Source organism: Citrus clementina, unplaced genomic scaffold, assembly GCF_000493195.1.
Source record: "Citrus clementina cultivar Clemenules unplaced genomic scaffold, Citrus_clementina_v1.0 scaffold_3, whole genome shotgun sequence".
In the NCBI taxonomy this organism is placed as follows: Eukaryota; Viridiplantae; Streptophyta; class Magnoliopsida; order Sapindales; family Rutaceae; genus Citrus; species Citrus x clementina.
Window position 1 is genome coordinate 24,005,108 of NW_006262339.1, and position 13,680 is coordinate 24,018,787.

At 34.7% G+C, this 13,680-nt stretch overlaps 1 protein-coding gene across 1 annotated transcript in view; it reads left to right on the top strand.

Moving 5' to 3' along the window:
* Window positions 1–13,680, top strand: part of LOC18048527 (putative disease resistance protein At4g11170) — a 55,727-nt gene that overhangs the window by 41,157 nt on the left and 890 nt on the right. The window lies entirely within an intron of this gene.

Here is a 13,680-nt window from a genome sequence, read left to right on the forward strand (position 1 = left end):
GATATGTTAGAAATCGCGGAAGACCTGAAGGTTGTATTGCAGAATGCTATCTAGCAGAAGAATGTGTAGCATTCTGTAGTGGTTATATCCAGCAACGAATCGAAGTGAATACTAAAGAGCTCCGTAATGATGATTTCTCCAATGGTATAATTCTTGAAGGTCATCCAATTTCAAGAGGCACACCGATTACTTTAAGTAGTGATATGTTGGAAAGTGCACATCATTATGTGTTATTCAATACAGCAGTTGTTGAACCGTACTTGGAGTAAGACTTTGATTATTAATTTTAATATTATTATTTTAGCTGTTATTTCGTTTGAGTTACTAACTTGTTTTACTTTTAAAATAGGATGCATATGGAGGAGTTAAAGCAATCAAATAAATGTCTTGCAAAAAATTCTAATTTACTTTGGAAGAGACACGTACAAACATTTTCAGCATGGTTGAAACAAAAGGTAATATTGCGTTTGATTTTAATTATCTAATACTTAATAATAACATATTAATATTAGAACTTCTTTGTTGCAACTGTACAGATTTAATTTTAAATATAAATAACTTATTTCTTACAACTGTACAGATTGAATTCCATACTTGTAAAGATAAGGACTTTGATACATTAAAGTGGCTTGCATATGGTCCCAGAATCAATGCAAAACGTTATTCTGGATATATTATTAATGGCCAAAGATTCCATACAAGAGAAATTGACAAGGCAACACAAGATAGTGGGGTTTCAATAGAAGCTACAACTGTATGCAGAGCAAGTGCGAAAGATAATGCACAAGTTGTGGATATAGTTGCGTATTATGGGGTTATAACAGATATAATCTTGTTAGATTACCATAACTTTCAGATTCCATTATTTAAGTGTGATTGGGCGAACAAGGGACATGGTGTTAAGGTTGATGATGGCTTTACGCTTGTTAATCTACATCAAGGGCAAAGTCAGTACGAGAAAGAGCCTTTTATCCTTGCATCACAAGCAAAACAAGTATTTTACTCTAGAGATAGTAATTCTTCTAATTGGTATGTTTTATTAAAGGCGCCGCCAAGAGGTTACTATGAGCTGGAGATGTATGATGAGAAAGAGGATACAAATTGCGTGCTTGAAAATATGCTTGATAAGAACATTGAAGATGATAATGAAGGAGCTACTTATAGGAGGATTGACTGTGAGGACATTTTGGTTTGATTTATGTAACTACTTTTTGTTTTGGAGTGGTTAATGTATATATGAACTATTATTTTTTTGGTTTGGTGTGATTTATGTATTTTCAGTTGTAATAATGTTGCTTGTTGGTAAGAATTCATTTTCTCTTAAGTTTATTTTATTTGATTTTTTTTAAGAGATTTGATTACAAATTTTTTTATATTAACTAAATTTTTGTCCAATTAACAGGTCATTTTGAAGATTGATTGATAACAATGAATGAGATGCATGAGGAAGGCTTGCATTCGTCCGCATTCAAATCAAAAAATAAAAGGGGTCCTACCAAATTGAAGAACATTGCTGTGGATGGTGATAAAGTGGAGGTCATATTTAATAGCAAAGGTCAACCGATTGGTGAGGGATCTATCTCATTATCATCTTTTTTAGGACCTCTTGTACGAGAGCATGTACCGTATACAATTTCAGATTGGAGGAAACTTCCTTTGAATTTGAAAGAAGTGTTATGGGAATGTATTAAGGTATGTAGCTATATTGTAATTTAAGTATATATCATTTGGATGAAAATACATAATTGAATGGAAATTAAAATTATTTTGTATTTTTAATTAAATATACATTGTAGAAGAGGTACAAATTGGATGGACAATGGCAAAGAGCTTATGTGTTCCAGGAGATGGCTGGGCTTTGGAGGGCTTCAAAATCAAGGCTAGTTCAGAAGATATTGCAGGCAAAAAACGAACAAGAAAGAATGAAGTTAAGACCTGATAACATCTCATCAATAAACGAATGGAAAAGTTTTGTGAAAGAAAAAACAAGTGAAAAATTTAAAGTAAGTGTATTACTATATTAAATTATGTAATTATGGTTGTAACTATGTTACTGAACAAAGTTTATATTAACTGTGCAGGAAAGAAGTGAAGGATTTAAAAAGATTAGGAAGAAACAAATCCCACAAACAACAGGTCGTAGGGGACTCGCTAGAATGACAAAAGATATGGTAAAAAAATATTTCTTTTAAAATAGGATTTTAGCTGAGCAATCATTTATAAACTATTTTCTGTTGCAGAAAAAAAGTAGTGGAAAAACTGAAATGCCTAGAGTTGATGTATGGATACGAGCACATACAAAAAAGGACGGTCAACCCGTGAACATTCAAGCTGGAGAAACTATTGTAAGAATATCCATTTATTCAATTGATATGCTTGTTTTTATCATATGTTCTTGATGAATATTACTTTTAAATAAATTTTCAGGATAAATTAAAAGAAACTTTGCAAGATCCATCACGACATTCTTCAAATAATCTAAGAGATGATGCTCTCTCACAAGTACTTGGGCCTGACAATTCTCATTTAAGAGCTATCGGGAAAGGAGTCACCATTTCAAAGTTGGCTATACTATCACAAAAGGACAGCATAATAGCTAAGTTGACAGAAGAACATGATGAAATTAAAAAAGAAAATGCTCAAATGAAACAAGAACAAGATGAAATGAAGAAAGCATTGTCCGATATGCGAAGTTTAGTTGAAGAGTTACAAAAAAGGCAGGCATGTACTATGTTTTACTCACTTTTATGTAGTTGTTATAATATTTAGTTACTGACTGTTTATTTTTCATTTTAGAGTCATTTTCATGAAACCGAAGCAAGTGGGAATCCTCCGAAAACACCTTTGACTTCTCCAATGGTAAGAATATTATTTACACTTTTAAGTTTAGTGAAAGGATGAAAAATAAAATGCTGAAGGCTTATTACTAATATTTTTTTCTTAATTAAATTGTCCTTGTGTTGTTGTTAAAGAGTGTGAAGCCAATCCCGAACATTACTAAGTGTAAAATGCTTGATTTGGAGGGGTTTGATACAGTTGTGGCTGAAGGGCGTTGGTCATCAAGTGATCCAAATGCACTTGTTCATCACATTCCTCTTGGTTCTAACGCTATAAGAGTTTGGGTGGATATAGCTAGGCAGCCCCTAAAGTTTTTGTGGAAAGTAACACCTTATATGACAACAATTGAAGAATCTGTTGGGAGTACAATTGCATGGCCAGCTGATAGAGTTATCCTGTTTACTGCCAACTAACTTTTCTAGTCCATCTATTTAGGTATTCTTTTACGTTCTTTTCTTTTTTCCAATGACCTCATATTTTTAAGTTTGCTTGCAAATATGATCTAGTTTACCACTATGAGAAAGTAATTTTGCAGTTTTCTACTTTGAGAAGGTTCTGATTTTATATTTTATTGTATGCAAAATTATCCTTTTAATGTTATCTTCTTGGTTCAATTTTTCCTAGAGTGGTTATTTGGAAAAGTAGCTGTTTTGTTCATTTTTATTAGGAGTCATACGCCAAGGTTTCACTATTGCCATATGTGTTTGCAATGTTAATTGTTGTGCAAATTTTAATGTACTCGCAAGCGCACGAATCTATTGTAGTGTAGATCAATGGTGACGAGTGTCGATCCCACGAGGAGGTGGATTTTAATTATATATAGAATTAATTTTGTAAATGGGTGGTTGCAATTATGGTGGAAATGATTTGGAATATGCTAAAACTTAAATTAAAATGGCGAGAATAAATTCTAAAATTGGAATTGCAATGGAGAGAATAAATTGAAGAGAAAATCTATTAAATTGACGTACTTGGATATCTGGATCCGTATCAACATGCATCATGGGCTAAATAATCCGTATTAATACCAATTAAATCATGAGGGGGGAATCCACACCTCATGAACCACGCTCTAATCAATATGGTGCTAAGGGCTTATCGTGCCAAATAATAATAACCTTGTACTAGAGGGCCGGTGAAACCAAGGCGGTACTAGACAAGATTAGTATTATTTGTCGACGAGAAGTCAAAACATCCACAAAAACTAGAGGGGAAGAGAAAATAAATTTACCAAATAAAGCCCATGACACATGTTGAGACTTCACCTTCAACCCAAGCTTGAAAGAAAATTAGCCACTCATAATTGAACTAGGGGCAAAATGAGAATTTATTAAAATACGAAGAAAATACAAGATGGAGAGGGAATTACAGAAAATGGATCCCAAAAATGGATTCAGAGATATCAAATTAGGGGGGGAGGCCCCCTTTTTATAGATACATGGAGTAAATCATGGCCATCAGATTAAAAACAGTTTGGACGCTCAGGATTGCGCCACGTCATCAGTCAACAGTCCACGGTTTGACCACGCGGATGAACAGTAACACGGTTTGACCCGACTTTGAACAGTAACGCGGTTTGACCCGGATGAACAGTAACGCGGTTTGGTTGAAAATAATCCTGTGTGATGCATGCACCGTACACGAGATTTTTCGTCCACTGATATGATGTGAATAGTGCCATTTTTCCTTTTATGCTCCTCCTAAGGTTTTCGACCATCCTGAGTTCAAAAGTGATGTCCGTTTTGCCGTCTGATCTCTCCTTTATTGTGAAATGACTATAATGCCCCTAAAATACATAAATTACTTAATTAAAATAAAACACACGTAATTAAATCACAAGAATGTTAAATACATAAAAGTAAAGGTTGTTAGTAAGACTTGAAATGTAAAATGACGGTTTTCTCCTTTATAAATATGCATTTTCTAACACTCAACATTAATCTCGGTGGGTTGTGATTTGGCTTATTGCTTATCATTATGTTATTTCATTTTTTTTCTTAATAAATGAAAAATAAAATATTTTCCTCTTATGATACAAATATTAGATTCATTGCTTTGAATTTTCAATATTGTTATTTTTATTTGTATTTATTAATGAGTCATTATTTTATTTGTCATTCTTAAAGCATCATTATTAATTCTTTTCATTATCATAATGTAACTATGTTTTTGTTTTAATTTCATGATGCAGGTTGTAAAAATATAAGTATATTTTGTAAAGAGTAGAAGGCAAGTTGTGGATGTTATGGGTAACATAACGGGTAAAAAACTGCAAGTATGACATGAACATGCTTAATTTTTTGTGTACTTAATTTTTTGTGTAAGTCTCTTTGTATACTTTGATGTACATGATCATGTGATTTTGGATGCTTATATATAGTTACAGTGATGAAATATATGGTATCTAAATTTTTTGCATGAAAGGAATAATAGATTACACGTCAAATGGTTTGGAATTGGAGACTTAAAATTATATTTAGTAAATAAACATTTTGATACGAATTTATCAACTAAATTGATGATATTGAACAACCATTAAAAAAATACTTTTTTATTAACCAACATTCATAACTTTTTACAAATGCTACTATATAAAGATTTAAAATTTTCCATAGCATTTACCAACAGCTACATTATATATATATATTAATTTTGTACTAGTTGTAACATTACTGAAACGTTATAATTATTAGTAAAATTGCATTATCAAAGTGCTATCAAAGACAAGTGGTTGCATTAGTAAATGGTTCAGTAGCATTTTTTTAATGTTATATATGTAATTTAGTAGCATTGCATAAATGCTACACATTGCACAATGATAGCATTTGCACGAAGCTGTAAACTAAGATTTGCTAACTATTTTTAAATGCTATATATATGAATTGTTAGCATTCAATAGATGCTATTAAATAGTAAAACTTTTAGTTACATGGGCAAACTTAGCGTTGCCTAAAATGCTACCGATCACCTTTGGTAGCATTTTTTGGATGCTATTATATATCCTTTTTGTTGTAGTGTTTGAACAGAACCAGCCAGCTCGGAGAGGTCCATGCTCTCGATGTCCTTCACCATCTTGGGCCCCACCGATTTTCTGTAATCCTTTTGATACGGACTCAGGTAGTCACCTTGATCCCGGGATGGAAGAGGAGAGGATCGATCCCCAGACTGGATGCTGACCTCAGGACTCTTATCGGAAGCTTTCTCCCCACCACTCCTACGAGGTGGAGGAGGGGGCAGAGCAGGAACAGGCGCCTTAGAAGGACCGACACTGGTTTTCTTTGGAGGAGGGGGAGGGTTGCTGGAGCTGCTTGGAGCCCGACCACGCTTTCTGCTCATCGCGCTGAGGATCTTGTTATCCATTCCAGCAGTTATGTCCACTAGACCCGAACCGACCAGGTTTGTTGGTGACAGGAGGTCTTGGCAGGTAGACGCGTTCACCAGAGCAGTTTCCACCTGAAGCAAAGGTCGGTCTTCAAGCCCCTCAATCAAATCCCACGACTCTGAAATAGCAAAAAAGGTTAAAGAACCCAATAAGTGACAATTTGACTAAGAACATAGGCAAAAATGAACGACCTGGAGTGACAAAATGTGTTGGAAGGTAAATATCCCCACCAAGCGACCGAACTGCTGGACACCAGTTTCCTCCAGCAAAGAAGAATTTATTCTTCCAATTTTTACATGAAGAAGGAAACTCAGTGATCGGTTTCCTCTTTACAGAACTGGACATAAAGTAGTACCAGCCCGCTTCCCTCGGGCTACTCCGCAGCTGGTACAGGTGCTTCACTTCAACAAGGGAAGGCTCTCCCAACCCGCATCTCTCCCACAACACAAACATTGCCGAGAGAACCCTCCACCCATTTGGGTGTAGCTGACCTGGGGCCAGGTGCATACCGCCCAGTATCTTCGCAAAATAACTTTGAAGGGGCAGCCGAGCTCCCAATTTGAAACTTTCCAGGTGCATCGTCACATACCCTTTCGGAGGCCGACTAGGGACGTCACCTTTTCCAGGAACTACCAGGAGAACCTCATTGGGAATGTTGTAGAGGTTCCTAAGCTTAAATAGATCAGTGGGGGTGGTGGCACAATCTATGAAATCAATAGGGTAGGAATCCGCCTCCACCCTATGGCTGAGATTCCTTTTCTTAGCAGGTCCGCTCGGTCCAGAGCTGCTCCCCTCACCATCACCAACTCCCTCAGGGACCCCAACCCCACCAAAGCTGTGGTTCTCACCAGAGCCCGACGCGGGTCCACCTCTATTCCCTACAAGCTCTAGTTCGGGGGAGGGAGAAACAGCCAAGGGGCGTGGGTACTCAAGGGTATCCCTACCATGGGAGGGCCCTACACTACTAGAGGGACGTAAAAAATCAGTGGGTATCGACAAGTTAAGGTCTGAATCCCCCGTTTCTTCGTCACTCTCATCGGCAATCAATTTCCTTTTCCGATTTGACATATCGGAGCCCCAAAAGGAAACCAAAACAAATCCAAGTATACGAATACAAAAAAGGGGCAACACAGAACCCAATCAACAATAACCAAAGAAGAAGTTAAAGGCTGTACTTGGAATAGTCTGGCACTGATAATGTCGTTGTGATGGAGGGAAGACCCCGCAAACGGAAGTCCCAGACGCGGAGAGTATGAACGAAGTTCGTAGGAGTTGTCTCACAACAGAGAAGCGAATAGAACAAAGCGACGATGATTTAAGTCTAGGGATTTGAAACGAAAAGGAAAATGAAAGCATTTAAGTGATGGGGATGCCAGCTCACTCACCGAATATCGAGGACAGATAGCCCGTCATTTCAAATTTCAAATGTGAAGAGTCTGGAAAGGCCACGTCACTAACCGTTACAAGAGGCCAAGCTAGATGCAAGCCCAGATAGGCAATGGACACGCTCATTCAAGCCCATGCTCAGGTCGGGATCTCCCCAGAATAAGAATGGTACCTCAGGTCCGTCCCAGTAAACAGGAAATCAGATGTGAAGCTCCCCGTATTGGTCAGATTTGGCTATCGGTTTCTACTCTTGACTCATTTCACTCGCAAGACTAGAAACTGGGGGACTGGTGTTAAGTAAATAAAAGCACCAGGTCGGCCATGCTACTATCCACCCCGGCGTGGATCACTTCAGCCAAGTAGTACGAGCAGAACACGGGGGCAAACATGAACCGACCAGAGACGAATACCGACCAGAAGCATATACCGAGCCGGCGCTCATCCCCCAGGAAAGCGGGAACACGATCCCACAGAATCGCGGTAGTTGCGCTTTTCCCAGAACCGATTAAAGGACACGCGAGAGCCCACGTTTGCCCACAATGTAACAGTTAGAGCCCCATGAGGGGCTGCCACCACCCGAAAAAGGAGGGATAAAGGGTAAACGGAAAACGTGGGACAAAGGGGCGGCTATAAAAGAGGGAGAAATCGATGAAGAAGAAAAAAAGAAGATTGAGAGAGGGAAAACGCTGCCAAATTGCAATCAGGCCTTTTTCTTACAAACTTTGAATAAATTAAAAATCATTCTTGAATCCAAATTGCACTGTTTTCCCGTAAACACTTTGTGCTAACTTAGGCATCGGAGGGTTTACGCCGGCAAAACCACCGGTGTCTTTGATTCGTTTTTGGTAAACGCAGGTCTAGTAAGAGAAAGGAGGGCGATTCCAACCCCAGTGGTTCGAGCAACAGTTGATAACACAAACGTTGGTGAAAGAATCTGGTCGGTCAAAAGGCGAGCAGATTTAAGCATCAACACACGTCATAGTGTTTTTTAGTTTTGACTCTAGTGTTTTAGGAAAATGAACAATGGACTGAATACAGACGAGAAAATTCGCATGTTATATAACACAATTAAAATAAAATATCATTTGTCATACATTTTATTCATTAAAAACATAGTAAAAAAAAATTAAAAAATTCAAAAATTCAGTGGCCGCAAACGTCCTTTCTGGAATCTTTGTGGGCAACACGTACGTGGTGTCTTCACTAAGTGTTGAATCTTTAGCTTCAAAGGAAAGAAAAAAAAAAGGGTAGGGATATTTCCACCCCATTATTTTTGTAAATTCACACCACTTTTATAAAATAATTATAATGAATTCACAATATTTTTTAAAAATACAAATTAATAAAAATTGTGTATAGTTAATCAATTAAATCATTCTATTATCTTACTTCTTAGATTTCTTTTACTCTATTTGATCATGAACTCTGATATAAATTTTATTTTTCTATTTTATTATTATGATATAAAATGAAAAAATTGCCTAACAAACATGAGTTATTGTATCTAATAATTTATGTATTTAATTATGTGAACTAATATTTTAAATGAAATCTAATTATTATTTTCACTACCTTACAAATAAATGATATAAATTTGACAAGCTAATAATTTACATGAGTATTGTGCCATAAAGACATTATGTTTGTTTAATTAATGTTTTATAATCATACTAATAAAGTAGTATTAGAAATAATGAATTTGGTATAAAATTAGAAAATATTGAAGTTAAAGAATTAGTTTTACCTTATAAGGATAAAATAATCAATTTAGACTTATGTCAAAGCAATCTTTATGATCAAATATAATAAAAAATATTTAAGTCACAAAAAGTAAATTAAGATAGATTTGTTAATTTGGTCTCCAAAGTTCTTTTTTATTTAATTTTTAAAAAAATAATGTGTACTTTTTTGTAATTATTTTTTAAAAATGGAGTGGATTTGGAGATATCATTAGCCAACAAAAAATTTAGTAAGGATTAATTTGATAATTGCCTATAAAAAGAAGGCATATGTGCATGTGGTGGTAGGGAAGCGTTTTTCCATTCTAAAATTACATGTAAGAATCTATTATAAAAAATTTATCAGTTCTTCACTCCACTAAAATTTATCAGAGAATGAGGTGAAAAATATGGGCCAAATAAAACTATTAACATATAAAAAAATTTAAATTATTAAAAATAATAACTAAAAAATACATATTTGTTAAGAATTTTGGAATTATTTTTCTTTGAGTAATGATACTATAATTCAAAAGATGCTTTTTGAATTACATCAGATTTTTTATTCAAAACGAACAAAGGGATTATATTTTACAATTTAGGAAATAACTATATTTAATAGAGATAATTTTGGGACATAGCATTTACTTTCTATTGAGAAATTTTCATATATTAGACAAAAGTTACAAAAGTTTACTTAAAAAAAAAAGAAAATTAGACTTCACACGTTTAACAAATAACCCGAAGGAATATGAATAAGAATTATTAAAACAAAAATGATAAATAAGGATAATTTTAAAATTAAATGCAATTAATGGAGAGATGATGACTGATAAGAAAAATTGGGGGGCAAAAATTAAAATATCAACCTACTACTAATGGTTGATAGTCATGACCCACTCAATTTGAGAATTAAAAGGACAAAAGCCATGTGTTGAAAACTATGGTGTTCATGGGGAAATTCAGCTAAAAGTCTAAAAAGCAGTGAAATTATATCTTCAACAATTCCTGCACTGCAATAATTTTCGAGGGACGTGGTGCATGTAACACAAATTCACACTAGACTATTGAACCATACCTTATTAGATGAAGGGTATAATGTACCGAAAGCACGTATTTAGCATTGTAAAATTAGTGGCCTTCTTTTCCTGCAGATTTAATCTACTTGGCGTGTTATTTTTTTTCCTTTTTTTTTTTTTTGAATGCCAGTGTTTCATTCATGATATTTCTGAATTTTTATCCATGATGTTTTAACTTTATTTTTATTGATTCATGATATATTTTAAAAAATATATTTGTATATTGATTTGTCATTTTCACTCAACTCATTTGTGTTGTGAATCCATTCGCTTAAACATGTAAGGAAAACTGACTTGTAAGTAAACTAATATTAGTTTATGAAGTGAATATTGCGCCGAAATATATGGAAAATACAAACAGATAGTAATCAATTAATTTTGCGCGAGAGAGGCAGATAGTTAATTACCGTGTGCAAATGGTGGATATTGGTTTGAATATTATCATTATCAGTGTGAATGAGGAGGGATCGAACTTTATGCCAATTGAGGCAACAAGTGAGGACGCCACTCATGCGAAACAACATCATCAAAGCAGAGCTAAACTAAGAGGGAAACCTAGGATGGCCGATTTGATGATGACGCTTCTTCATCATTCCCCATTATTTTACTTCTCGCTACGTACGTAGTACTCTATGCTACCTTTCTTGCTTCCTTCAAGCGTACATTTAATTGAACACAATGGTATTAGTAGTATTATAGGAATTTATATTTACAAAACTGACTTGTAAGGAAAGAGCTTGTCTTCTAGTACAACTTTAAATTTACCAAGATTAAGAATTTTCCTTCTGAAGAAAAGTAATTTCTATAGCAGCTATTACCATCTTCATCCCAACGGTAAGCAGCTCCATACTAAGGAAAGAGTGAAATAGGTGTGCTTTACTTATAGAAGCCCGTTCCTGTCCAGAGTGATTAGTAAGTTGTTTCACCATGACCCCCATTATGGTTGACTGGAAAAAGAAAAAAAAAATATTTGCCCAACACAGAAGTAGCACCCAAAAAGTCCTACTTAAGCGGCTTCATACCCTGCACAAATTGGAAAGTTTTTTAAAATTTTCATGTTCCAAATGAAGATTGCCCATTAAAAAATTACACACATAATGTATGTAAAGCAATTAAAACAGAAAAACAAGGATAACCCAGAAACAATCCAGCCATCAATAACATAAAACTTTTGTAAATCTGGTAAAGTGAATGAGAAGCAGAACATACATTTCACTTAATAATGAAAGATACATCTTTTAATCAGTTTTTGCTCTTGCTTTGTTCTTGTACTTCCTTCCAATAACAATTCATAATGCAGGTAGGTATCTTAAAAAATTATATCATACATTTCTCTTATCAAAAGAAATACAGTTGATTAATTGAACTGTATTTCTAAAAAAATTATATCATACAAACATGTCGTTTATTAATTGAACTGTGGTCATTAATACACGCACACACATGTATGCTTATGGTACAGTCACACCGAATCTGTTATAGACTAATTAAATACAATATGTTTTAACTAAAGTTGGTTAGTGTGAGTGGTTCGGCACTCTCACTCCTTAAGAGAGGTCAGGGGTTCAAGCCCCACTCTCATATGGAGTCACCACTTTGGCCAGCACTGTACCCTTTACGGGCCGATCTGGTGAGAGCGGGGATTAGTCTGGGTTGTGGTACGCACTTAAAGGTACCTCCCACAGTTGGGGCCCACTCAGAACCACCTCGTGGTTTAGACCCAAAAAAAAAATACAATATGTTTCTTTTACTAGCTATATGATTGGATCTTCATTAATGACCAAAGAAGAAATTATAACAACCCATGCAAGTATTAGTACTTCTCCTAAAGCTAATATTAATGAAACAAAACAACTTCAAATATTTCCCAATAAGCCACTAGATCAGGATCAAGTCCACAATTCAATATTCCACATGATTTTTCCCTTTCATCTGCAATTACTAGATTAAAAGGTAATAAAATTAATTACTTAACATGCATTCTAAATCATCCTTAAATTTGATATGTTGGGTTCCAGCTGTAGGCAAAACTTTGGATAAGTACAGAAAAAAAATTAAAAATGAGTAAAAATGAAAAAGGAAGAAAATATCGATCAAACCTCTTGTTCAAACGGAGGGGCGGCGCTAGTTTTTGATCTAACAGTATGCTAAGTTTTTTTTCCTTAATACAAGTACAAATGATATCATACATTTCTAAAAAAATTATATCGGTCTTAATTCATAATGCAGGTAGGTATTCTATGATCCATCTAATCTTTCTACACTTTTTTTTTGTACTAGGAAAGCGATATTTATAACGTATCTCAAAAGAAATACAGTCAATTCTTACTGTTTTAGGATATAGTATTTAATTTGCATTCAAACATTTTCTCATTTCAGAAAAGGTCCTAAAAATTTATTTTTTTAATTCAAATATAAATATTAAAAAAATCAGATATAAGTATAAAAAATAATTTTTTTTAAAAAAAAGTTAGATTTCATATGTTTAACAATCAATGCTAAGGAATATGAAAAAGAGCTATTACAAACCAAAAAAAAAAAGACTAATTTTGAAACTAAATACAATTAATTGAGAGATGAGGACCATAAGAAAAATTGAGGATAAAAACTAAAATATCAGCCCCTCGTTGCTGATAGTTATGAGTATGAAAGCACAGAAGCCGTGTGTTGAAAAGTCTGGTGTTCATGTGGAATTTTCCGTTAGAAGTCTACAAAGCAGTGGAATTAATCGATCATTGTGGAGTGGACGGTGGTTGGAGTTGGACAATGAGATGAAATTGAAAAATTATCACGGAACTTGAAGGAAGGTTCATGGCATCGATTTTTTCTATAGAGTCGCTCACATTTGGTTCAATAACTGTTTTCATCCGAATCAAAATCTCTCTCTAATCAATTCAACTATTTCTGTTGATTATGGCTTCTTCTTCTTGAAACAACAAGAAGTATGATGTTTTTGTTAATTTCAGAGGAGAGGACACCCGAGACAACTTTACTAGCCATCTCTATTCTGCTCTGAGTCGACAAAATATCCAAACTTTCATTGAGTCACTGGTGAATGCAATTGAAGCATCAGACATTTCTGTTATCGTCTTCTCAGAAGGGTATGCATCTTCCAGATGGTGTCTCGATGAACTTGTAAAGATCCTCGAGTGCAAGAAAGAGTATGCACAGATTGTGATTCCGGTTTTCTATCGGGTTGATCCATCAGACGCGAGAAACCAAATAGGGCATTTTGGGATTTCATTTTCGAAGCTTGAAGAAAGATTTAAGGAGAATA